At 48.8% G+C, this 25406-nt stretch overlaps 24 non-coding genes across 24 annotated transcripts; all 24 read right to left on the bottom strand.

Moving 5' to 3' along the window:
* Nucleotides 1-2000: 2000 nt before the first annotated feature.
* Nucleotides 2001-2082, bottom strand: Trnas-gcu (transfer RNA serine (anticodon GCU)). The gene has a single exon. It is a non-coding gene; the product is annotated as a tRNA-Ser (tRNA).
* Nucleotides 2083-2921: 839 nt separating this feature from the next.
* On the bottom strand, nt 2922-3003 carry Trnas-gcu (transfer RNA serine (anticodon GCU)). The gene has a single exon. It is a non-coding gene; the product is annotated as a tRNA-Ser (tRNA).
* An 839-nt stretch (nt 3004-3842) lies between these two features.
* Nucleotides 3843-3924, bottom strand: Trnas-gcu (transfer RNA serine (anticodon GCU)). The gene has a single exon. It is a non-coding gene; the product is annotated as a tRNA-Ser (tRNA).
* An 841-nt stretch (nt 3925-4765) lies between these two features.
* Trnas-gcu (transfer RNA serine (anticodon GCU)) lies at nt 4766-4847 on the bottom strand. The gene has a single exon. It is a non-coding gene; the product is annotated as a tRNA-Ser (tRNA).
* Nucleotides 4848-5686: 839 nt separating this feature from the next.
* Trnas-gcu (transfer RNA serine (anticodon GCU)) lies at nt 5687-5768 on the bottom strand. Its single transcript has one exon. It is a non-coding gene; the product is annotated as a tRNA-Ser (tRNA).
* Nucleotides 5769-6607: 839 nt separating this feature from the next.
* Nucleotides 6608-6689, bottom strand: Trnas-gcu (transfer RNA serine (anticodon GCU)). The gene has a single exon. It is a non-coding gene; the product is annotated as a tRNA-Ser (tRNA).
* An 839-nt stretch (nt 6690-7528) lies between these two features.
* Trnas-gcu (transfer RNA serine (anticodon GCU)) lies at nt 7529-7610 on the bottom strand. The gene has a single exon. It is a non-coding gene; the product is annotated as a tRNA-Ser (tRNA).
* Nucleotides 7611-8449: 839 nt separating this feature from the next.
* On the bottom strand, nt 8450-8531 carry Trnas-gcu (transfer RNA serine (anticodon GCU)). The gene has a single exon. It is a non-coding gene; the product is annotated as a tRNA-Ser (tRNA).
* An 839-nt stretch (nt 8532-9370) lies between these two features.
* Trnas-gcu (transfer RNA serine (anticodon GCU)) lies at nt 9371-9452 on the bottom strand. Its single transcript has one exon. It is a non-coding gene; the product is annotated as a tRNA-Ser (tRNA).
* Nucleotides 9453-10291: 839 nt separating this feature from the next.
* On the bottom strand, nt 10292-10373 carry Trnas-gcu (transfer RNA serine (anticodon GCU)). Its single transcript has one exon. It is a non-coding gene; the product is annotated as a tRNA-Ser (tRNA).
* An 839-nt stretch (nt 10374-11212) lies between these two features.
* On the bottom strand, nt 11213-11294 carry Trnas-gcu (transfer RNA serine (anticodon GCU)). The gene has a single exon. It is a non-coding gene; the product is annotated as a tRNA-Ser (tRNA).
* An 839-nt stretch (nt 11295-12133) lies between these two features.
* On the bottom strand, nt 12134-12215 carry Trnas-gcu (transfer RNA serine (anticodon GCU)). Its single transcript has one exon. It is a non-coding gene; the product is annotated as a tRNA-Ser (tRNA).
* Nucleotides 12216-13054: 839 nt separating this feature from the next.
* On the bottom strand, nt 13055-13136 carry Trnas-gcu (transfer RNA serine (anticodon GCU)). Its single transcript has one exon. It is a non-coding gene; the product is annotated as a tRNA-Ser (tRNA).
* Nucleotides 13137-13975: 839 nt separating this feature from the next.
* Trnas-gcu (transfer RNA serine (anticodon GCU)) lies at nt 13976-14057 on the bottom strand. The gene has a single exon. It is a non-coding gene; the product is annotated as a tRNA-Ser (tRNA).
* An 839-nt stretch (nt 14058-14896) lies between these two features.
* Trnas-gcu (transfer RNA serine (anticodon GCU)) lies at nt 14897-14978 on the bottom strand. The gene has a single exon. It is a non-coding gene; the product is annotated as a tRNA-Ser (tRNA).
* A 1750-nt stretch (nt 14979-16728) lies between these two features.
* Nucleotides 16729-16810, bottom strand: Trnas-gcu (transfer RNA serine (anticodon GCU)). Its single transcript has one exon. It is a non-coding gene; the product is annotated as a tRNA-Ser (tRNA).
* Nucleotides 16811-17649: 839 nt separating this feature from the next.
* Trnas-gcu (transfer RNA serine (anticodon GCU)) lies at nt 17650-17731 on the bottom strand. Its single transcript has one exon. It is a non-coding gene; the product is annotated as a tRNA-Ser (tRNA).
* An 839-nt stretch (nt 17732-18570) lies between these two features.
* Nucleotides 18571-18652, bottom strand: Trnas-gcu (transfer RNA serine (anticodon GCU)). Its single transcript has one exon. It is a non-coding gene; the product is annotated as a tRNA-Ser (tRNA).
* Nucleotides 18653-19491: 839 nt separating this feature from the next.
* Nucleotides 19492-19573, bottom strand: Trnas-gcu (transfer RNA serine (anticodon GCU)). The gene has a single exon. It is a non-coding gene; the product is annotated as a tRNA-Ser (tRNA).
* Nucleotides 19574-21323: 1750 nt separating this feature from the next.
* Nucleotides 21324-21405, bottom strand: Trnas-gcu (transfer RNA serine (anticodon GCU)). Its single transcript has one exon. It is a non-coding gene; the product is annotated as a tRNA-Ser (tRNA).
* Nucleotides 21406-22244: 839 nt separating this feature from the next.
* Trnas-gcu (transfer RNA serine (anticodon GCU)) lies at nt 22245-22326 on the bottom strand. Its single transcript has one exon. It is a non-coding gene; the product is annotated as a tRNA-Ser (tRNA).
* Nucleotides 22327-23165: 839 nt separating this feature from the next.
* Nucleotides 23166-23247, bottom strand: Trnas-gcu (transfer RNA serine (anticodon GCU)). Its single transcript has one exon. It is a non-coding gene; the product is annotated as a tRNA-Ser (tRNA).
* An 839-nt stretch (nt 23248-24086) lies between these two features.
* Nucleotides 24087-24168, bottom strand: Trnas-gcu (transfer RNA serine (anticodon GCU)). Its single transcript has one exon. It is a non-coding gene; the product is annotated as a tRNA-Ser (tRNA).
* An 839-nt stretch (nt 24169-25007) lies between these two features.
* Nucleotides 25008-25089, bottom strand: Trnas-gcu (transfer RNA serine (anticodon GCU)). The gene has a single exon. It is a non-coding gene; the product is annotated as a tRNA-Ser (tRNA).
* Between the last annotated feature and the right edge of the window lie 317 nt (nt 25090-25406).

The raw sequence follows: 25406 nt of genomic DNA on the forward strand, positions 1-25406 counted from the left end.
CGCCTCTTCCGCACCCTGGCGGGCGATTCTGCGTTTCTTGTTCTTCCGCGGGGATTTAGCAGGTGGACAACGCTCATCGGAATCCGAGATTTCATGGTGGGGTTGTGGGGAACGACATTCAGCAGTCACAGTCCTGACCTGCGTCTCTGAGGAGGTGGAATTTTGTTCTGTTGACAGAGTCGGGGACTGCGCTACGGAATCAACCACGTCACTCACACTCAGGTGTTGCTCTTGTCGCTCAGAAATGTCAACAAGTTGCTCGGCCGTTGGAGGAAGGGTTGGTTGGGGGCGAATGTCTACTTCGGTATCCATGGGCAGTTGGTCGGTCGGTTGGTCGCGAGCCACCGAAGCGTAAGTGGTGGACAAAATAGTCATCTCCGCGGACTTCACCGGTTCACCTGTCGGCAGCTGCACAACACGTCTTTGAATACATTCAGAACGAATATGACCTGGAGAATTGCAAGCTGCACACGTTCGTGGTTGACCATCATAAATGACGATACCTCGATAACCGCAAACGTTAATGTAAGACGGAATATGTCGTAATAAGTCCACCTTCAACTGCCTGACACCGTTCAAAACCGGATATTTGTGAGCACCGGACCATTTTTCTGCAAAATTACTGAGGACCTTCCCAAAGGGTGCAATAATAAGATTGATCGCATCTGTAGGAACTTCAAAGGGTAGCTCAAAAATTCGAATTGTTCGAATACCAAGTCCCACATGATCGACAGTAACTTCGCCAATATTTCCATCACTGTGTTTAAACTTAAGCTTACCACCGGTATTATTGACAACTCGTTCGCATAACTCAGGGTTTTTCAGCTTCAAGTACATCACACTACTCACAATTGACAAGTGAAAACCAACAGTATCTTCAAACGGAACTTGAACAACTTCCTCTAACCAATCCTCAATTTCGAAAGATTTAGGTCGAGCAAAACGTCGATCAAAGGTAAATTTCAGAGTGTCCTTTCTACTAAGTTGAGCCATTACTGCATTTTCGAACGTTGACAGAATATCTAACTACTGCGAAGCGCCGGCGAAAACGCACAGACTTACACAGCGGATGTAAACAAAGCCAGCCGCAGAGCGAAGCACAGCACGACGAACCGCTCGCCACCGCCGCTGCAGGCAGACTAACCACTCGGCCACCTCGTCTGCTGGAACTACAGCTGTGTCTTTGGCGAGCGCTTGCGGAAAGAAGACATTTGTCGATTCGAAAACGCTTTCAAAACATCGTACTGGGCCGGTGTTAACGTCTAATGCCCAGCTGCAGTGCAGCCGACCAAGCTCCCACTCGCGAGTCATTTAATGACAGCATCCGTCCACGTCGATATCCGATCGGGGCAAAATCACCGGACCACTTATTTACTGCAGGAATAAGCATTGTATCGACATGCAGTGTCGTCTAATGCACATGAGAAATGTGCTGGGCATTCTTTCCCACGACTTACTGCAACGAAACGTACAGCTCGATACGCTACACTGATATTACTTGCAAGGTTTTGACGTTCGTCCTAGCCCAAGATTGTCCTGCTGTTTGCGATGGAGCTTGGTGTTTGGGCGGCCCTTAGCGACGGATGTCTGCAAAGTCAAGTCTCTCCAGTAGGCCCTGCCAAATCGCTTCTGTATATGGCGGCCTGACGCAAAGCAAACTGTCGAGAGGCGACAGTTGTGCTACAGATGGATTATTATAGGCTCGATACGTTAAAATGACTGCGACAGGTATGCACTTAAATATAAATAAGAACTCGTCGTTCGCAGATACCGACATACTCTTCGCTGGAGCCGAAGTTTGATTGGCTTATACATCTCGAAATGATGTTTAATTCGAAGGGCATACGCTATGGAATGTTGTGCGCTTTCATCTGGTAAGCATTTTGGTCTCGTATTTCATACACACGCTATCGGCCTCGTACACGCTTCGTTGTTACTACTGAGAGGCGTTTCGCATGGGGAAGGAGTGACCGCAAACGCGTGCTTTACGTAAAATTCTTCGACGAGGATGGGATTCGAACCCACGCGTGCAGAGCACATTGGATTAGCAGTCCAACGCCTTAACCACTCGGCCACCTCGTCTGCTGGAACTACAGCTGTGTCTTTGGCGAGCGCTTGCGGAAAGAAGACATTTGTCGATTCGAAAACGCTTTCAAAACATCGTACTGGGCCGGTGTTAACGTCTAATGCCCAGCTGCAGTGCAGCCGACCAAGCTCCCACTCGCGAGTCATTTAATGACAGCATCCGTCCACGTCGATATCCGATCGGGGCAAAATCACCGGACCACTTATTTACTGCAGGAATAAGCATTGTATCGACATGCAGTGTCGTCTAATGCACATGAGAAATGTGCTGGGCATTCTTTCCCACGACTTACTGCAACGAAACGTACAGCTCGATACGCTACACTGATATTACTTGCAAGGTTTTGACGTTCGTCCTAGCCCAAGATTGTCCTGCTGTTTGCGATGGAGCTTGGTGTTTGGGCGGCCCTTAGCGACGGATGTCTGCAAAGTCAAGTCTCTCCAGTAGGCCCTGCCAAATCGCTTCTGTATATGGCGGCCTGACGCAAAGCAAACTGTCGAGAGGCGACAGTTGTGCTACAGATGGATTATTATAGGCTCGATACGTTAAAATGACTGCGACAGGTATGCACTTAAATATAAATAAGAACTCGTCGTTCGCAGATACCGACATACTCTTCGCTGGAGCCGAAGTTTGATTGGCTTATACATCTCGAAATGATGTTTAATTCGAAGGGCATACGCTATGGAATGTTGTGCGCTTTCATCTGGTAAGCATTTTGGTCTCGTATTTCATACACACGCTATCGGCCTCGTACACGCTTCGTTGTTACTACTGAGAGGCGTTTCGCATGGGGAAGGAGTGACCGCAAACGCGTGCTTTACGTAAAATTCTTCGACGAGGATGGGATTCGAACCCACGCGTGCAGAGCACATTGGATTAGCAGTCCAACGCCTTAACCACTCGGCCACCTCGTCTGCTGGAACTACAGCTGTGTCTTTGGCGAGCGCTTGCGGAAAGAAGACATTTGTCGATTCGAAAACGCTTTCAAAACATCGTACTGGGCCGGTGTTAACGTCTAATGCCCAGCTGCAGTGCAGCCGACCAAGCTCCCACTCGCGAGTCATTTAATGACAGCATCCGTCCACGTCGATATCCGATCGGGGCAAAATCACCGGACCACTTATTTACTGCAGGAATAAGCATTGTATCGACATGCAGTGTCGTCTAATGCACATGAGAAATGTGCTGGGCATTCTTTCCCACGACTTACTGCAACGAAACGTACAGCTCGATACGCTACACTGATATTACTTGCAAGGTTTTGACGTTCGTCCTAGCCCAAGATTGTCCTGCTGTTTGCGATGGAGCTTGGTGTTTGGGCGGCCCTTAGCGACGGATGTCTGCAAAGTCAAGTCTCTCCAGTAGGCCCTGCCAAATCGCTTCTGTATATGGCGGCCTGACGCAAAGCAAACTGTCGAGAGGCGACAGTTGTGCTACAGATGGATTATTATAGGCTCGATACGTTAAAATGACTGCGACAGGTATGCACTTAAATATAAATAAGAACTCGTCGTTCGCAGATACCGACATACTCTTCGCTGGAGCCGAAGTTTGATTGGCTTATACATCTCGAAATGATGTTTAATTCGAAGGGCATACGCTATGGAATGTTGTGCGCTTTCATCTGGTAAGCATTTTGGTCTCGTATTTCATACACACGCTATCGGCCTCGTACACGCTTCGTTGTTACTACTGAGAGGCGTTTCGCATGGGGAAGGAGTGACCGCAAACGCGTGCTTTACGTAAAATTCTTCGACGAGGATGGGATTCGAACCCACGCGTGCAGAGCACATTGGATTAGCAGTCCAACGCCTTAACCACTCGGCCACCTCGTCTGCTGGAACTACAGCTGTGTCTTTGGCGAGCGCTTGCGGAAAGAAGACATTTGTCGATTCGAAAACGCTTTCAAAAACATCGTACTGGGCCGGTGTTAACGTCTAATGCCCAGCTGCAGTGCAGCCGACCAAGCTCCCACTCGCGAGTCATTTAATGACAGCATCCGTCCACGTCGATATCCGATCGGGGCAAAATCACCGGACCACTTATTTACTGCAGGAATAAGCATTGTATCGACATGCAGTGTCGTCTAATGCACATGAGAAATGTGCTGGGCATTCTTTCCCACGACTTACTGCAACGAAACGTACAGCTCGATACGCTACACTGATATTACTTGCAAGGTTTTGACGTTCGTCCTAGCCCAAGATTGTCCTGCTGTTTGCGATGGAGCTTGGTGTTTGGGCGGCCCTTAGCGACGGATGTCTGCAAAGTCAAAGTCTCTCCAGTAGGCCCTGCCAAATCGCTTCTGTATATGGCGGCCTGACGCAAAGCAAACTGTCGAGAGGCGACAGTTGTGCTACAGATGGATTATTATAGGCTCGATACGTTAAAATGACTGCGACAGGTATGCACTTAAATATAAATAAGAACTCGTCGTTCGCAGATACCGACATACTCTTCGCTGGAGCCGAAGTTTGATTGGCTTATACATCTCGAAATGATGTTTAATTCGAAGGGCATACGCTATGGAATGTTGTGCGCTTTCATCTGGTAAGCATTTTGGTCTCGTATTTCATACACACGCTATCGGCCTCGTACACGCTTCGTTGTTACTACTGAGAGGCGTTTCGCATGGGGAAGGAGTGACCGCAAACGCGTGCTTTACGTAAAATTCTTCGACGAGGATGGGATTCGAACCCACGCGTGCAGAGCACATTGGATTAGCAGTCCAACGCCTTAACCACTCGGCCACCTCGTCTGCTGGAACTACAGCTGTGTCTTTGGCGAGCGCTTGCGGAAAGAAGACATTTGTCGATTCGAAAACGCTTTCAAAACATCGTACTGGGCCGGTGTTAACGTCTAATGCCCAGCTGCAGTGCAGCCGACCAAGCTCCCACTCGCGAGTCATTTAATGACAGCATCCGTCCACGTCGATATCCGATCGGGGCAAAATCACCGGACCACTTATTTACTGCAGGAATAAGCATTGTATCGACATGCAGTGTCGTCTAATGCACATGAGAAATGTGCTGGGCATTCTTTCCCACGACTTACTGCAACGAAACGTACAGCTCGATACGCTACACTGATATTACTTGCAAGGTTTTGACGTTCGTCCTAGCCCAAGATTGTCCTGCTGTTTGCGATGGAGCTTGGTGTTTGGGCGGCCCTTAGCGACGGATGTCTGCAAAGTCAAGTCTCTCCAGTAGGCCCTGCCAAATCGCTTCTGTATATGGCGGCCTGACGCAAAGCAAACTGTCGAGAGGCGACAGTTGTGCTACAGATGGATTATTATAGGCTCGATACGTTAAAATGACTGCGACAGGTATGCACTTAAATATAAATAAGAACTCGTCGTTCGCAGATACCGACATACTCTTCGCTGGAGCCGAAGTTTGATTGGCTTATACATCTCGAAATGATGTTTAATTCGAAGGGCATACGCTATGGAATGTTGTGCGCTTTCATCTGGTAAGCATTTTGGTCTCGTATTTCATACACACGCTATCGGCCTCGTACACGCTTCGTTGTTACTACTGAGAGGCGTTTCGCATGGGGAAGGAGTGACCGCAAACGCGTGCTTTACGTAAAATTCTTCGACGAGGATGGGATTCGAACCCACGCGTGCAGAGCACATTGGATTAGCAGTCCAACGCCTTAACCACTCGGCCACCTCGTCTGCTGGAACTACAGCTGTGTCTTTGGCGAGCGCTTGCGGAAAGAAGACATTTGTCGATTCGAAAACGCTTTCAAAACATCGTACTGGGCCGGTGTTAACGTCTAATGCCCAGCTGCAGTGCAGCCGACCAAGCTCCCACTCGCGAGTCATTTAATGACAGCATCCGTCCACGTCGATATCCGATCGGGGCAAAATCACCGGACCACTTATTTACTGCAGGAATAAGCATTGTATCGACATGCAGTGTCGTCTAATGCACATGAGAAATGTGCTGGGCATTCTTTCCCACGACTTACTGCAACGAAACGTACAGCTCGATACGCTACACTGATATTACTTGCAAGGTTTTGACGTTCGTCCTAGCCCAAGATTGTCCTGCTGTTTGCGATGGAGCTTGGTGTTTGGGCGGCCCTTAGCGACGGATGTCTGCAAAGTCAAGTCTCTCCAGTAGGCCCTGCCAAATCGCTTCTGTATATGGCGGCCTGACGCAAAGCAAACTGTCGAGAGGCGACAGTTGTGCTACAGATGGATTATTATAGGCTCGATACGTTAAAATGACTGCGACAGGTATGCACTTAAATATAAATAAGAACTCGTCGTTCGCAGATACCGACATACTCTTCGCTGGAGCCGAAGTTTGATTGGCTTATACATCTCGAAATGATGTTTAATTCGAAGGGCATACGCTATGGAATGTTGTGCGCTTTCATCTGGTAAGCATTTTGGTCTCGTATTTCATACACACGCTATCGGCCTCGTACACGCTTCGTTGTTACTACTGAGAGGCGTTTCGCATGGGGAAGGAGTGACCGCAAACGCGTGCTTTACGTAAAATTCTTCGACGAGGATGGGATTCGAACCCACGCGTGCAGAGCACATTGGATTAGCAGTCCAACGCCTTAACCACTCGGCCACCTCGTCTGCTGGAACTACAGCTGTGTCTTTGGCGAGCGCTTGCGGAAAGAAGACATTTGTCGATTCGAAAACGCTTTCAAAACATCGTACTGGGCCGGTGTTAACGTCTAATGCCCAGCTGCAGTGCAGCCGACCAAGCTCCCACTCGCGAGTCATTTAATGACAGCATCCGTCCACGTCGATATCCGATCGGGGCAAAATCACCGGACCACTTATTTACTGCAGGAATAAGCATTGTATCGACATGCAGTGTCGTCTAATGCACATGAGAAATGTGCTGGGCATTCTTTCCCACGACTTACTGCAACGAAACGTACAGCTCGATACGCTACACTGATATTACTTGCAAGGTTTTGACGTTCGTCCTAGCCCAAGATTGTCCTGCTGTTTGCGATGGAGCTTGGTGTTTGGGCGGCCCTTAGCGACGGATGTCTGCAAAGTCAAGTCTCTCCAGTAGGCCCTGCCAAATCGCTTCTGTATATGGCGGCCTGACGCAAAGCAAACTGTCGAGAGGCGACAGTTGTGCTACAGATGGATTATTATAGGCTCGATACGTTAAAATGACTGCGACAGGTATGCACTTAAATATAAATAAGAACTCGTCGTTCGCAGATACCGACATACTCTTCGCTGGAGCCGAAGTTTGATTGGCTTATACATCTCGAAATGATGTTTAATTCGAAGGGCATACGCTATGGAATGTTGTGCGCTTTCATCTGGTAAGCATTTTGGTCTCGTATTTCATACACACGCTATCGGCCTCGTACACGCTTCGTTGTTACTACTGAGAGGCGTTTCGCATGGGGAAGGAGTGACCGCAAACGCGTGCTTTACGTAAAATTCTTCGACGAGGATGGGATTCGAACCCACGCGTGCAGAGCACATTGGATTAGCAGTCCAACGCCTTAACCACTCGGCCACCTCGTCTGCTGGAACTACAGCTGTGTCTTTGGCGAGCGCTTGCGGAAAGAAGACATTTGTCGATTCGAAAACGCTTTCAAAACATCGTACTGGGCCGGTGTTAACGTCTAATGCCCAGCTGCAGTGCAGCCGACCAAGCTCCCACTCGCGAGTCATTTAATGACAGCATCCGTCCACGTCGATATCCGATCGGGGCAAAATCACCGGACCACTTATTTACTGCAGGAATAAGCATTGTATCGACATGCAGTGTCGTCTAATGCACATGAGAAATGTGCTGGGCATTCTTTCCCACGACTTACTGCAACGAAACGTACAGCTCGATACGCTACACTGATATTACTTGCAAGGTTTTGACGTTCGTCCTAGCCCAAGATTGTCCTGCTGTTTGCGATGGAGCTTGGTGTTTGGGCGGCCCTTAGCGACGGATGTCTGCAAAGTCAAGTCTCTCCAGTAGGCCCTGCCAAATCGCTTCTGTATATGGCGGCCTGACGCAAAGCAAACTGTCGAGAGGCGACAGTTGTGCTACAGATGGATTATTATAGGCTCGATACGTTAAAATGACTGCGACAGGTATGCACTTAAATATAAATAAGAACTCGTCGTTCGCAGATACCGACATACTCTTCGCTGGAGCCGAAGTTTGATTGGCTTATACATCTCGAAATGATGTTTAATTCGAAGGGCATACGCTATGGAATGTTGTGCGCTTTCATCTGGTAAGCATTTTGGTCTCGTATTTCATACACACGCTATCGGCCTCGTACACGCTTCGTTGTTACTACTGAGAGGCGTTTCGCATGGGGAAGGAGTGACCGCAAACGCGTGCTTTACGTAAAATTCTTCGACGAGGATGGGATTCGAACCCACGCGTGCAGAGCACATTGGATTAGCAGTCCAACGCCTTAACCACTCGGCCACCTCGTCTGCTGGAACTACAGCTGTGTCTTTGGCGAGCGCTTGCGGAAAGAAGACATTTGTCGATTCGAAAACGCTTTCAAAACATCGTACTGGGCCGGTGTTAACGTCTAATGCCCAGCTGCAGTGCAGCCGACCAAGCTCCCACTCGCGAGTCATTTAATGACAGCATCCGTCCACGTCGATATCCGATCGGGGCAAAATCACCGGACCACTTATTTACTGCAGGAATAAGCATTGTATCGACATGCAGTGTCGTCTAATGCACATGAGAAATGTGCTGGGCATTCTTTCCCACGACTTACTGCAACGAAACGTACAGCTCGATACGCTACACTGATATTACTTGCAAGGTTTTGACGTTCGTCCTAGCCCAAGATTGTCCTGCTGTTTGCGATGGAGCTTGGTGTTTGGGCGGCCCTTAGCGACGGATGTCTGCAAAGTCAAGTCTCTCCAGTAGGCCCTGCCAAATCGCTTCTGTATATGGCGGCCTGACGCAAAGCAAACTGTCGAGAGGCGACAGTTGTGCTACAGATGGATTATTATAGGCTCGATACGTTAAAATGACTGCGACAGGTATGCACTTAAATATAAATAAGAACTCGTCGTTCGCAGATACCGACATACTCTTCGCTGGAGCCGAAGTTTGATTGGCTTATACATCTCGAAATGATGTTTAATTCGAAGGGCATACGCTATGGAATGTTGTGCGCTTTCATCTGGTAAGCATTTTGGTCTCGTATTTCATACACACGCTATCGGCCTCGTACACGCTTCGTTGTTACTACTGAGAGGCGTTTCGCATGGGGAAGGAGTGACCGCAAACGCGTGCTTTACGTAAAATTCTTCGACGAGGATGGGATTCGAACCCACGCGTGCAGAGCACATTGGATTAGCAGTCCAACGCCTTAACCACTCGGCCACCTCGTCTGCTGGAACTACAGCTGTGTCTTTGGCGAGCGCTTGCGGAAAGAAGACATTTGTCGATTCGAAAACGCTTTCAAAACATCGTACTGGGCCGGTGTTAACGTCTAATGCCCAGCTGCAGTGCAGCCGACCAAGCTCCCACTCGCGAGTCATTTAATGACAGCATCCGTCCACGTCGATATCCGATCGGGGCAAAATCACCGGACCACTTATTTACTGCAGGAATAAGCATTGTATCGACATGCAGTGTCGTCTAATGCACATGAGAAATGTGCTGGGCATTCTTTCCCACGACTTACTGCAACGAAACGTACAGCTCGATACGCTACACTGATATTACTTGCAAGGTTTTGACGTTCGTCCTAGCCCAAGATTGTCCTGCTGTTTGCGATGGAGCTTGGTGTTTGGGCGGCCCTTAGCGACGGATGTCTGCAAAGTCAAGTCTCTCCAGTAGGCCCTGCCAAATCGCTTCTGTATATGGCGGCCTGACGCAAAGCAAACTGTCGAGAGGCGACAGTTGTGCTACAGATGGATTATTATAGGCTCGATACGTTAAAATGACTGCGACAGGTATGCACTTAAATATAAATAAGAACTCGTCGTTCGCAGATACCGACATACTCTTCGCTGGAGCCGAAGTTTGATTGGCTTATACATCTCGAAATGATGTTTAATTCGAAGGGCATACGCTATGGAATGTTGTGCGCTTTCATCTGGTAAGCATTTTTGTCTCGTATTTCATACACACGCAATCGGCCTCGTACACGCTTCGTTGTTACTACTGAGAGGCGTTTCGCATGGGGAAGGAGTGACCGCAAACGCGTGCTTTACGTAAAATTCTTCGACGAGGATGGGATTCGAACCCACGCGTGCAGAGCACATTGGATTAGCAGTCCAACGCCTTAACCACTCGGCCACCTCGTCTGCTGGAACTACAGCTGTGTCTTTGGCGAGCGCTTGCGGAAAGAAGACATTTGTCGATTCGAAAACGCTTTCAAAACATCGTACTGGGCCGGTGTTAACGTCTAATGCCCAGCTGCAGTGCAGCCGACCAAGCTCCCACTCGCGAGTCATTTAATGACAGCATCCGTCCACGTCGATATCCGATCGGGGCAAAATCACCGGACCACTTATTTACTGCAGGAATAAGCATTGTATCGACATGCAGTGTCGTCTAATGCACATGAGAAATGTGCTGGGCATTCTTTCCCACGACTTACTGCAACGAAACGTACAGCTCGAAACGCTACACTGATATTACTTGCAAGGTTTTGACGTTCGTCCTAGCCCAAGATTGTCCTGCTGTTTGCGATGGAGCTTGGTGTTTGGGCGGCCCTTAGCGACGGATGTCTGCAAAGTCAAGTCTCTCCAGTAGGCCCTGCCAAATCGCTTCTGTATATGGCGGCCTGACGCAAAGCAAACTGTCGAGAGGCGACAGTTGTGCTACAGATGGATTATTATAGGCTCGATACGTTAAAATGACTGCGACAGGTATGCACTTAAATATAAATAAGAACTCGTCGTTCGCAGATACCGACATACTCTTCGCTGGAGCCGAAGTTTGATTGGCTTATACATCTCGAAATGATGTTTAATTCGAAGGGCATACGCTATGGAATGTTGTGCGCTTTCATCTGGTAAGCATTTTGGTCTCGTATTTCATACACACGCTATCGGCCTCGTACACGCTTCGTTGTTACTACTGAGAGGCGTTTCGCATGGGGAAGGAGTGACCGCAAACGCGTGCTTTACGTAAAATTCTTCGACGAGGATGGGATTCGAACCCACGCGTGCAGAGCACATTGGATTAGCAGTCCAACGCCTTAACCACTCGGCCACCTCGTCTGCTGGAACTACAGCTGTGTCTTTGGCGAGCGCTTGCGGAAAGAAGACATTTGTCGATTCGAAAACGCTTTCAAAACATCGTACTGGGCCGGTGTTAACGTCTAATGCCCAGCTGCAGTGCAGCCGACCAAGCTCCCACTCGCGAGTCATTTAATGACAGCATCCGTCCACGTCGATATCCGATCGGGGCAAAATCACCGGACCACTTATTTACTGCAGGAATAAGCATTGTATCGACATGCAGTGTCGTCTAATGCACATGAGAAATGTGCTGGGCATTCTTTCCCACGACTTACTGCAACGAAACGTACAGCTCGATACGCTACACTGATATTACTTGCAAGGTTTTGACGTTCGTCCTAGCCCAAGATTGTCCTGCTGTTTGCGATGGAGCTTGGTGTTTGGGCGGCCCTTAGCGACGGATGTCTGCAAAGTCAAGTCTCTCCAGTAGGCCCTGCCAAATCGCTTCTGTATATGGCGGCCTGACGCAAAGCAAACTGTCGAGAGGCGACAGTTGTGCTACAGATGGATTATTATAGGCTCGATACGTTAAAATGACTGCGACAGGTATGCACTTAAATATAAATAAGAACTCGTCGTTCGCAGATACCGACATACTCTTCGCTGGAGCCGAAGTTTGATTGGCTTATACATCTCGAAATGATGTTTAATTCGAAGGGCATACGCTATGGAATGTTGTGCGCTTTCATCTGGTAAGCATTTTGGTCTCGTATTTCATACACACGCTATCGGCCTCGTACACGCTTCGTTGTTACTACTGAGAGGCGTTTCGCATGGGGAAGGAGTGACCGCAAACGCGTGCTTTACGTAAAATTCTTCGACGAGGATGGGATTCGAACCCACGCGTGCAGAGCACATTGGATTAGCAGTCCAACGCCTTAACCACTCGGCCACCTCGTCTGCTGGAACTACAGCTGTGTCTTTGGCGAGCGCTTGCGGAAAGAAGACATTTGTCGATTCGAAAACGCTTTCAAAACATCGTACTGGGCCGGTGTTAACGTCTAATGCCCAGCTGCAGTGCAGCCGACCAAGCTCCCACTCGCGAGTCATTTAATGACAGCATCCGTCCACGTCGATATCCGATCGGGGCAAAATCACCGGACCACTTATTTACTGCAGGAATAAGCATTGTATCGACATGCAGTGTCGTCTAATGCACATGAGAAATGTGCTGGGCATTCTTTCCCACGACTTACTGCAACGAAACGTACAGCTCGATACGCTACACTGATATTACTTGCAAGGTTTTGACGTTCGTCCTAGCCCAAGATTGTCCTGCTGTTTGCGATGGAGCTTGGTGTTTGGGCGGCCCTTAGCGACGGATGTCTGCAAAGTCAAGTCTCTCCAGTAGGCCCTGCCAAATCGCTTCTGTATATGGCGGCCTGACGCAAAGCAAACTGTCGAGAGGCGACAGTTGTGCTACAGATGGATTATTATAGGCTCGATACGTTAAAATGACTGCGACAGGTATGCACTTAAATATAAATAAGAACTCGTCGTTCGCAGATACCGACATACTCTTCGCTGGAGCCGAAGTTTGATTGGCTTATACATCTCGAAATGATGTTTAATTCGAAGGGCATACGCTATGGAATGTTGTGCGCTTTCATCTGGTAAGCATTTTGGTCTCGTATTTCATACACACGCTATCGGCCTCGTACACGCTTCGTTGTTACTACTGAGAGGCGTTTCGCATGGGGAAGGAGTGACCGCAAACGCGTGCTTTACGTAAAATTCTTCGACGAGGATGGGATTCGAACCCACGCGTGCAGAGCACATTGGATTAGCAGTCCAACGCCTTAACCACTCGGCCACCTCGTCTGCTGGAACTACAGCTGTGTCTTTGGCGAGCGCTTGCGGAAAGAAGACATTTGTCGATTCGAAAACGCTTTCAAAACATCGTACTGGGCCGGTGTTAACGTCTAATGCCCAGCTGCAGTGCAGCCGACCAAGCTCCCACTCGCGAGTCATTTAATGACAGCATCCGTCCACGTCGATATCCGATCGGGGCAAAATCACCGGACCACTTATTTACTGCAGGAATAAGCATTGTATCGACATGCAGTGTCGTCTAATGCACATGAGAAATGTGCTGGGCATTCTTTCCCACGACTTACTGCAACGAAACGTACAGCTCGATACGCTACACTGATATTACTTGCAAGGTTTTGACGTTCGTCCTAGCCCAAGATTGTCCTGCTGTTTGCGATGGAGCTTGGTGTTTGGGCGGCCCTTAGCGACGGATGTCTGCAAAGTCAAGTCTCTCCAGTAGGCCCTGCCAAATCGCTTCTGTATATGGCGGCCTGACGCAAAGCAAACTGTCGAGAGGCGACAGTTGTGCTACAGATGGATTATTATAGGCTCGATACGTTAAAATGACTGCGACAGGTATGCACTTAAATATAAATAAGAACTCGTCGTTCGCAGATACCGACATACTCTTCGCTGGAGCCGAAGTTTGATTGGCTTATACATCTCGAAATGATGTTTAATTCGAAGGGCATACGCTATGGAATGTTGTGCGCTTTCATCTGGTAAGCATTTTGGTCTCGTATTTCATACACACGCTATCGGCCTCGTACACGCTTCGTTGTTACTACTGAGAGGCGTTTCGCATGGGGAAGGAGTGACCGCAAACGCGTGCTTTACGTAAAATTCTTCGACGAGGATGGGATTCGAACCCACGCGTGCAGAGCACATTGGATTAGCAGTCCAACGCCTTAACCACTCGGCCACCTCGTCTGCTGGAACTACAGCTGTGTCTTTGGCGAGCGCTTGCGGAAAGAAGACATTTGTCGATTCGAAAACGCTTTCAAAACATCGTACTGGGCCGGTGTTAACGTCTAATGCCCAGCTGCAGTGCAGCCGACCAAGCTCCCACTCGCGAGTCATTTAATGACAGCATCCGTCCACGTCGATATCCGATCGGGGCAAAATCACCGGACCACTTATTTACTGCAGGAATAAGCATTGTATCGACATGCAGTGTCGTCTAATGCACATGAGAAATGTGCTGGGCATTCTTTCCCACGACTTACTGCAACGAAACGTACAGCTCGATACGCTACACTGATATTACTTGCAAGGTTTTGACGTTCGTCCTAGCCCAAGATTGTCCTGCTGTTTGCGATGGAGCTTGGTGTTTGGGCGGCCCTTAGCGACGGATGTCTGCAAAGTCAAGTCTCTCCAGTAGGCCCTGCCAAATCGCTTCTGTATATGGCGGCCTGACGCAAAGCAAACTGTCGAGAGGCGACAGTTGTGCTACAGATGGATTATTATAGGCTCGATACGTTAAAATGACTGCGACAGGTATGCACTTAAATATAAATAAGAACTCGTCGTTCGCAGATACCGACATACTCTTCGCTGGAGCCGAAGTTTGATTGGCTTATACATCTCGAAATGATGTTTAATTCGAAGGGCATACGCTATGGAATGTTGTGCGCTTTCATCTGGTAAGCATTTTGGTCTCGTATTTCATACACACGCTATCGGCCTCGTACACGCTTCGTTGTTACTACTGAGAGGCGTTTCGCATGGGGAAGGAGTGACCGCAAACGCGTGCTTTACGTAAAATTCTTCGACGAGGATGGGATTCGAACCCACGCGTGCAGAGCACATTGGATTAGCAGTCCAACGCCTTAACCACTCGGCCACCTCGTCTGCTGGAACTACAGCTGTGTCTTTGGCGAGCGCTTGCGGAAAGAAGACATTTGTCGATTCGAAAACGCTTTCAAAACATCGTACTGGGCCGGTGTTAACGTCTAATGCCCAGCTGCAGTGCAGCCGACCAAGCTCCCACTCGCGAGTCATTTAATGACAGCATCCGTCCACGTCGATATCCGATCGGGGCAAAATCACCGGACCACTTATTTACTGCAGGAATAAGCATTGTATCGACATGCAGTGTCGTCTAATGCACATGAGAAATGTGCTGGGCATTCTTTCCCACGACTTACTGCAACGAAACGTACAGCTCGATACGCTACACTGATATTACTTGCAAGGTTTTGACGTTCGTCCTAGCCCAAGATTGTCCTGCTGTTTGCGATGGAGCTTGGTGTTTGGGCGGCCCTTAGCGACGGATGTCTGCAAAGTCAAGTCTCTCCAGTAGGCCCTGCCAAATCGCTTCTGTATATGGCGGCCTGACGCAAAGCAAACTGTCGAGAGGCGACAGTTGTGCTACAGATGGATTATTATAGGCTCGATACGTTAAAATGACTGCGACAGGTATGCACTTAAATATAAATAAGAACTCGTCGTTCGCAGATACCGACATACTCTTCGCTGGAGCCGAAGTTTGATTGGCTTATACATCTCGAAATGATGTTTAATTCGAAGGGCATACGCTATGGAATGTTGTGCGCTTTCATCTGGTAAGCATTTTGGTCTCGTATTTCATACACACGCTATCGGCCTCGTACACGCTTCGTTGTTACTACTGAGAGGCGTTTCGCATGGGGAAGGAGTGACCGCAAACGCGTGCTTTACGTAAAATTCTTCGACGAGGAACCCACGCGTGCAGAGCACATTGGATTAGCAGTCCAACGCCTTAACCACTCGGCCACCTCGTCTGCTGGAACTACAGCTGTGTCTTTGGCGAGCGCTTGCGGAAAGAAGACATTTGTCGATTCGAAAACGCTTTCAAAACATCGTACTGGGCCGGTGTTAACGTCTAATGCCCAGCTGCAGTGCAGCCGACCAAGCTCCCACTCGCGAGTCATTTAATGACAGCATCCGTCCACGTCGATATCCGATCGGGGCAAAATCACCGGACCACTTATTTACTGCAGGAATAAGCATTGTATCGACATGCAGTGTCGTCTAATGCACATGAGAAATGTGCTGGGCATTCTTTCCCACGACTTACTGCAACGAAACGTACAGCTCGATACGCTACACTGATATTACTTGCAAGGTTTTGACGTTCGTCCTAGCCCAAGATTGTCCTGCTGTTTGCGATGGAGCTTGGTGTTTGGGCGGCCCTTAGCGACGGATGTCTGCAAAGTCAAGTCTCTCCAGTAGGCCCTGCCAAATCGCTTCTGTATATGGCGGCCTGACGCAAAGCAAACTGTCGAGAGGCGACAGTTGTGCTACAGATGGATTATTATAGGCTCGATACGTTAAAATGACTGCGACAGGTATGCACTTAAATATAAATAAGAACTCGTCGTTCGCAGATACCGACATACTCTTCGCTGGAGCCGAAGTTTGATTGGCTTATACATCTCGAAATGATGTTTAATTCGAAGGGCATACGCTATGGAATGTTGTGCGCTTTCATCTGGTAAGCATTTTGGTCTCGTATTTCATACACACGCTATCGGCCTCGTACACGCTTCGTTGTTACTACTGAGAGGCGTTTCGCATGGGGAAGGAGTGACCGCAAACGCGTGCTTTACGTAAAATTCTTCGACGAGGATGGGATTCGAACCCACGCGTGCAGAGCACATTGGATTAGCAGTCCAACGCCTTAACCACTCGGCCACCTCGTCTGCTGGAACTACAGCTGTGTCTTTGGCGAGCGCTTGCGGAAAGAAGACATTTGTCGATTCGAAAACGCTTTCAAAACATCGTACTGGGCCGGTGTTAACGTCTAATGCCCAGCTGCAGTGCAGCCGACCAAGCTCCCACTCGCGAGTCATTTAATGACAGCATCCGTCCACGTCGATATCCGATCGGGGCAAAATCACCGGACCACTTATTTACTGCAGGAATAAGCATTGTATCGACATGCAGTGTCGTCTAATGCACATGAGAAATGTGCTGGGCATTCTTTCCCACGACTTACTGCAACGAAACGTACAGCTCGATACGCTACACTGATATTACTTGCAAGGTTTTGACGTTCGTCCTAGCCCAAGATTGTCCTGCTGTTTGCGATGGAGCTTGGTGTTTGGGCGGCCCTTAGCGACGGATGTCTGCAAAGTCAAGTCTCTCCAGTAGGCCCTGCCAAATCGCTTCTGTATATGGCGGCCTGACGCAAAGCAAACTGTCGAGAGGCGACAGTTGTGCTACAGATGGATTATTATAGGCTCGATACGTTAAAATGACTGCGACAGGTATGCACTTAAATATAAATAAGAACTCGTCGTTCGCAGATACCGACATACTCTTCGCTGGAGCCGAAGTTTGATTGGCTTATACATCTCGAAATGATGTTTAATTCGAAGGGCATACGCTATGGAATGTTGTGCGCTTTCATCTGGTAAGCATTTTGGTCTCGTATTTCATACACACGCTATCGGCCTCGTACACGCTTCGTTGTTACTACTGAGAGGCGTTTCGCATGGGGAAGGAGTGACCGCAAACGCGTGCTTTACGTAAAATTCTTCGACGAGGACGGGATTCGAACCCACGCGTGCAGAGCACATTGGATTAGCAGTCCAACGCCTTAACCACTCGGCCACCTCGTCTGCTGGAACTACAGCTGTGTCTTTGGCGAGCGCTTGCGGAAAGAAGACATTTGTCGATTCGAAAACGCTTTCAAAACATCGTACTGGGCCGGTGTTAACGTCTAATGCCCAGCTGCAGTGCAGCCGACCAAGCTCCCACTCGCGAGTCATTTAATGACAGCATCCGTCCACGTCGATATCCGATCGGGGCAAAATCACCGGACCACTTATTTACTGCAGGAATAAGCATTGTATCGACATGCAGTGTCGTCTAATGCACATGAGAAATGTGCTGGGCATTCTTTCCCACGACTTACTGCAACGAAACGTACAGCTCGATACGCTACACTGATATTACTTGCAAGGTTTTGACGTTCGTCCTAGCCCAAGATTGTCCTGCTGTTTGCGATGGAGCTTGGTGTTTGGGCGGCCCTTAGCGACGGATGTCTGCAAAGTCAAGTCTCTCCAGTAGGCCCTGCCAAATCGCTTCTGTATATGGCGGCCTGACGCAAAGCAAACTGTCGAGAGGCGACAGTTGTGCTACAGATGGATTATTATAGGCTCGATACGTTAAAATGACTGCGACAGGTATGCACTTAAATATAAATAAGAACTCGTCGTTCGCAGATACCGACATACTCTTCGCTGGAGCCGAAGTTTGATTGGCTTATACATCTCGAAATGATGTTTAATTCGAAGGGCATACGCTATGGAATGTTGTGCGCTTTCATCTGGTAAGAATTTTTGTCTCGTATTTCATACACACGCTATCGGCCTCGTACACGCTTCGTTGTTACTACTGAGAGGCGTTTCGCATGGGGAAGGAGTGACCGCAAACGCGTGCTTTACGTAAAATTCTTCGACGAGGATGGGATTCGAACCCACGCGTGCAGAGCACATTGGATTAGCAGTCCAACGCCTTAACCACTCGGCCACCTCGTCTGCTGGAACTACAGCTGTGTCTTTGGCGAGCGCTTGCGGAAAGAAGACATTTGTCGATTCGAAAACGCTTTCAAAACATCGTACTGGGCCGGTGTTAACGTCTAATGCCCAGCTGCAGTGCAGCCGACCAAGCTCCCACTCGCGAGTCATTTAATGACAGCATCCGTCCACGTCGATATCCGATCGGGGCAAAATCACCGGACCACTTATTTACTGCAGGAATAAGCATTGTATCGACATGCAGTGTCGTCTAATGCACATGAGAAATGTGCTGGGCATTCTTTCCCACGACTTACTGCAACGAAACGTACAGCTCGATACGCTACACTGATATTACTTGCAAGGTTTTGACGTTCGTCCTAGCCCAAGATTGTCCTGCTGTTTGCGATGGAGCTTGGTGTTTGGGCGGCCCTTAGCGACGGATGTCTGCAAAGTCAAGTCTCTCCAGTAGGCCCTGCCAAATCGCTTCTGTATATGGCGGCCTGACGCAAAGCAAACTGTCGAGAGGCGACAGTTGTGCTACAGATGGATTATTATAGGCTCGATACGTTAAAATGACTGCGACAGGTATGCACTTAAATATAAATAAGAACTCGTCGTTCGCAGATACCGACATACTCTTCGCTGGAGCCGAAGTTTGATTGGCTTATACATCTCGAAATGATGTTTAATTCGAAGGGCATACGCTATGGAATGTTGTGCGCTTTCATCTGGTAAGCATTTTGGTCTCGTATTTCATACACACGCTATCGGCCTCGTACACGCTTCGTTGTTACTACTGAGAGGCGTTTCGCATGGGGAAGGAGTGACCGCAAACGCGTGCTTTACGTAAAATTCTTCGACGAGGATGGGATTCGAACCCACGCGTGCAGAGCACATTGGATTAGCAGTCCAACGCCTTAACCACTCGGCCACCTCGTCTGCTGGAACTACAGCTGTGTCTTTGGCGAGCGCTTGCGGAAAGAAGACATTTGTCGATTCGAAAACGCTTTCAAAACATCGTACTGGGCCGGTGTTAACGTCTAATGCCCAGCTGCAGTGCAGCCGACCAAGCTCCCACTCGCGAGTCATTTAATGACAGCATCCGTCCACGTCGATATCCGATCGGGGCAAAATCACCGGACCACTTATTTACTGCAGGAATAAGCATTGTATCGACATGCAGTGTCGTCTAATGCACATGAGAAATGTGCTGGGCATTCTTTCCCACGACTTACTGCAACGAAACGTACAGCTCGATACGCTACACTGATATTACTTGCAAGGTTTTGACGTTCGTCCTAGCCCAAGATTGTCCTGCTGTTTGCGATGGAGCTTGGTGTTTGGGCGGCCCTTAGCGACGGATGTCTGCAAAGTCAAGTCTCTCCAGTAGGCCCTGCCAAATCGCTTCTGTATATGGCGGCCTGACGCAAAGCAAACTGTCGAGAGGCGACAGTTGTGCTACAGATGGATTATTATAGGCTCGATACGTTAAAATGACTGCGACAGGTATGCACTTAAATATAAATAAGAACTCGTCGTTCGCAGATACCGACATACTCTTCGCTGGAGCCGAAGTTTGATTGGCTTATACATCTCGAAATGATGTTTAATTCGAAGGGCATACGCTATGGAATGTTGTGCGCTTTCATCTGGTAAGCATTTTGGTCTCGTATTTCATACACACGCTATCGGCCTCGTACACGCTTCGTTGTTACTACTGAGAGGCGTTTCGCATGGGGAAGGAGTGACCGCAAACGCGTGCTTTACGTAAAATTCTTCGACGAGGAACCCACGCGTGCAGAGCACATTGGATTAGCAGTCCAACGCCTTAACCACTCGGCCACCTCGTCTGCTGGAACTACAGCTGTGTCTTTGGCGAGCGCTTGCGGAAAGAAGACATTTGTCGATTCGAAAACGCTTTCAAAACATCGTACTGGGCCGGTGTTAACGTCTAATGCCCAGCTGCAGTGCAGCCGACCAAGCTCCCACTCGCGAGTCATTTAATGACAGCATCCGTCCACGTCGATATCCGATCGGGGCAAAATCACCGGACCACTTATTTACTGCAGGAATAAGCATTGTATCGACATGCAGTGTCGTCTAATGCACATGAGAAATGTGCTGGGCATTCTTTCCCACGACTTACTGCAACGAAACGTACAGCTCGATACGCTACACTGATATTACTTGCAAGGTTTTGACGTTCGTCCTAGCCCAAGATTGTCCTGCTGTTTGCGATGGAGCTTGGTGTTTGGGCGGCCCTTAGCGACGGATGTCTGCAAAGTCAAGTCTCTCCAGTAGGCCCTGCCAAATCGCTTCTGTATATGGCGGCCTGACGCAAAGCAAACTGTCGAGAGGCGACAGTTGTGCTACAGATGGATTATTATAGGCTCGATACGTTAAAATGACTGCGACAGGTATGCACTTAAATATAAATAAGAACTCGTCGTTCGCAGATACCGACATACTCTTCGCTGGAGCCGAAGTTTGATTGGCTTATACATCTCGAAATGATGTTTAATTCGAAGGGCATACGCTATGGAATGTTGTGCGCTTTCATCTGGTAAGCATTTTGGTCTCGTATTTCATACACACGCTATCGGCCTCGTACACGCTTCGTTGTTACTACTGAGAGGCGTTTCGCATGGGGAAGGAGTGACCGCAAACGCGTGCTTTACGTAAAATTCTTCGACGAGGATGGGATTCGAACCCACGCGTGCAGAGCACATTGGATTAGCAGTCCAACGCCTTAACCACTCGGCCACCTCGTCTGCTGGAACTACAGCTGTGTCTTTGGCGAGCGCTTGCGGAAAGAAGACATTTGTCGATTCGAAAACGCTTTCAAAACATCGTACTGGGCCGGTGTTAACGTCTAATGCCCAGCTGCAGTGCAGCCGACCAAGCTCCCACTCGCGAGTCATTTAATGACAGCATCCGTCCACGTCGATATCCGATCGGGGCAAAATCACCGGACCACTTATTTACTGCAGGAATAAGCATTGTATCGACATGCAGTGTCGTCTAATGCACATGAGAAATGTGCTGGGCATTCTTTCCCACGACTTACTGCAACGAAACGTACAGCTCGATACGCTACACTGATATTACTTGCAAGGTTTTGACGTTCGTCCTAGCCCAAGATTGTCCTGCTGTTTGCGATGGAGCTTGGTGTTTGGGCGGCCCTTAGCGACGGATGTCTGCAAAGTCAAGTCTCTCCAGTAGGCCCTGCCAAATCGCTTCTGTATATGGCGGCCTGACGCAAAGCAAACTGTCGAGAGGCGACAGTTGTGCTACAGATGGATTATTATAGGCTCGATACGTTAAAATGACTGCGACAGGTATGCACTTAAATATAAATAAGAACTCGTCGTTCGCAGATACCGACATACTCTTCGCTGGAGCCGAAGTTTGATTGGCTTATACATCTCGAAATGATGTTTAATTCGAAGGGCATACGCTATGGAATGTTGTGCGCTTTCATCTGGTAAGCATTTTGGTCTCGTATTTCATACACACGCTATCGGCCTCGTACACGCTTCGTTGTTACTACTGAGAGGCGTTTCGCATGGGGAAGGAGTGACCGCAAACGCGTGCTTTACGTAAAATTCTTCGACGAGGATGGGATTCGAACCCACGCGTGCAGAGCACATTGGATTAGCAGTCCAACGCCTTAACCACTCGGCCACCTCGTCTGCTGGAACTACAGCTGTGTCTTTGGCGAGCGCTTGCGGAAAGAAGACATTTGTCGATTCGAAAACGCTTTCAAAACATCGTACTGGGCCGGTGTTAACGTCTAATGCCCAGCTGCAGTGCAGCCGACCAAGCTCCCACTCGCGAGTCATTTAATGACAGCATCCGTCCACGTCGATATCCGATCGGGGCAAAATCACCGGACCACTTATTTACTGCAGGAATAAGCATTGTATCGACATGCAGTGTCGTCTAATGCACATGAGAAATGTGCTGGGCATTCTTTCCCACGACTTACTGCAACGAAACGTACAGCTCGATACGCTACACTGATATTACTTGCAAGGTTTTGACGTTCGTCCTAGCCCAAGATTGTCCTGCTGTTTGCGATGGAGCTTGGTGTTTGGGCGGCCCTTAGCGACGGATGTCTGCAAAGTCAAGTCTCTCCAGTAGGCCCTGCCAAATCGCTTCTGTATATGGCGGCCTGACGCAAAGCAAACTGTCGAGAGGCGACAGTTGTGCTACAGATGGATTATTATAGGCTCGATACGTTAAAATGACTGCGACAGGTATGCACTTAAATATAAATAAGAACTCGTCGTTCGCAGATACCGACATACTCTTCGCTGGAGCCGAAGTTTGATTGGCTTATACATCTCGAAATGATGTTTAATTCGAAGGGCATACGCTATGGAATGTTGTGCGCTTTCATCTGGTAAGCATTTTGGTCTCGTATTTCATACACACGCTATCGGCCTCGTACACGCTTCGTTGTTACTACTGAGAGGCGTTTCGCATGGGGAAGGAGTGACCGCAAACGCGTGCTTTACGTAAAATTCTTCTACGAGGATGGGATTCGAACCCACGCGTGCAGAGCACATTGGATTAGCAGTCCAACGCCTTAACCACTCGGCCACCTCGTCTGCTGGAACTACAGCTGTGTCTTTGGCGAGCGCTTGCGGAAAGAAGACATTTGTCGATTCGAAAACGCTTTCAAAACATCGTACTGGGCCGGTGTTAACGTCTAATGCCCAGCTGCAGTGCAGCCGACCAAGCTCCCACTCGCGAGTCATTTAATGACAGCATCCGTCCACGTCGATATCCGATCGGGGCAAAATCACCGGACCACTTATTTACTGCAGGAATAAGCATTGTATCGACATGCAGTGTCGTCTAATGCACATGAGAAATGTGCTGGGCATTCTTTCCCACGACTTACTGCAACGAAACGTACAGCTCGATACGCTACACTGATATTACTTGCAAGGTTTTGACGTTCGTCCTAGCCCAAGATTGTCCTGCTGTTTGCGATGGAGCTTGGTGTTTGGGCGGCCCTTAGCGACGGATGTCTGCAAAGTCAAGTCTCTCCAGTAGGCCCTGCCAAATCGCTTCTGTATATGGCGGCCTGACGCAAAGCAAACTGTCGAGAGGCGACAGTTGTGCTACAGATGGATTATTATAGGCTCGATACGTTAAAATGACTGCGACAGGTATGCACTTAAATATAAATAAGAACTCGTCGTTCGCAGATACCGACATACTCTTCGCTGGAGCCGAAGTTTGATTGGCTTATACATCTCGAAATGATGTTTAATTCGAAGGGCATACGCTATGGAATGTTGTGCGCTTTCATCTGGTAAGCATTTTGGTCTCGTATTTCATACACACGCTATCGGCCTCGTACACGCTTCGTTGTTACTACTGAGAGGCGTTTCGCATGGGGAAGGAGTGACCGCAAACGCGTGCTTTACGTAAAATTCTTCGACGAGGATGGGATTCGAACCCACGCGTGCAGAGCACATTGGATTAGCAGTCCAACGCCTTAACCACTCGGCCACCTCGTCTGCTGGAACTACAGCTGTGTCTTTGGCGAGCGCTTGCGGAAAGAAGACATTTGTCGATTCGAAAACGCTTTCAAAACATCGTACTGGGCCGGTGTTAACGTCTAATGCCCAGCTGCAGTGCAGCCGACCAAGCTCCCACTCGCGAGTCATTTAATGACAGCATCCGTCCACGTCGATATCCGATCGGGGCAAAATCACCGGACCACTTATTTACTGCAGGAATAAGCATTGTATCGACATGCAGTGTCGTCTAATGCACATGAGAAATGTGCTGGGCATTCTTTCCCACGACTTACTGCAACGAAACGTACAGCTCGATACGCTACACTGATATTACTTGCAAGGTTTTGACGTTCGTCCTAGCCCAAGATTGTCCTGCTGTTTGCGATGGAGCTTGGTGTTTGGGCGGCCCTTAGCGACGGATGTCTGCAAAGTCAAGTCTCTCCAGTAGGCCCTGCCAAATCGCTTCTGTATATGGCGGCCTGACGCAAAGCAAACTGTCGAGAGGCGACAGTTGTGCTACAGATGGATTATTATAGGCTCGATACGTTAAAATGACTGCGACAGGTATGCACTTAAATATAAATAAGAACTCGTCGTTCGCAGATACCGACATACTCTTCGCTGGAGCCGAAGTTTGATTGGCTTATACATCTCGAAATGATGTTTAATTCGAAGGGCATACGCTATGGAATGTTGTGCGCTTTCATCTGGTAAGCATTTTGGTCTCGTATTTCATACACACGCTATCGGCCTCGTACACGCTTCGTTGTTACTACTGAGAGGCGTTTCGCATGGGGAAGGAGTGACCGCAAACGCGTGCTTTACGTAAAATTCTTCGACGAGGATGGGATTCGAACCCACGCGTGCAGAGCACATTGGATTAGCAGTCCAACGCCTTAACCACTCGGCCACCTCGTCTGCTGGAACTACAGCTGTGTCTTTGGCGAGCGCTTGCGGAAAGAAGACATTTGTCGATTCGAAAACGCTTTCAAAACATCGTACTGGGCCGGTGTTAACGTCTAATGCCCAGCTGCAGTGCAGCCGACCAAGCTCCCACTCGCGAGTCATTTAATGACAGCATCCGTCCACGTCGATATCCGATCGGGGCAAAATCACCGGACCACTTATTTACTGCAGGAATAAGCATTGTATCGACATGCAGTGTCGTCTAATGCACATGAGAAATGTGCTGGGCATTCTTTCCCACGACTTACTGCAACGAAACGTACAGCTCG

The sequence above is a fragment of the Schistocerca gregaria genome, chromosome 2, assembly GCF_023897955.1.
Source record: "Schistocerca gregaria isolate iqSchGreg1 chromosome 2, iqSchGreg1.2, whole genome shotgun sequence".
Taxonomy (NCBI): Eukaryota; Metazoa; Arthropoda; class Insecta; order Orthoptera; family Acrididae; genus Schistocerca; species Schistocerca gregaria.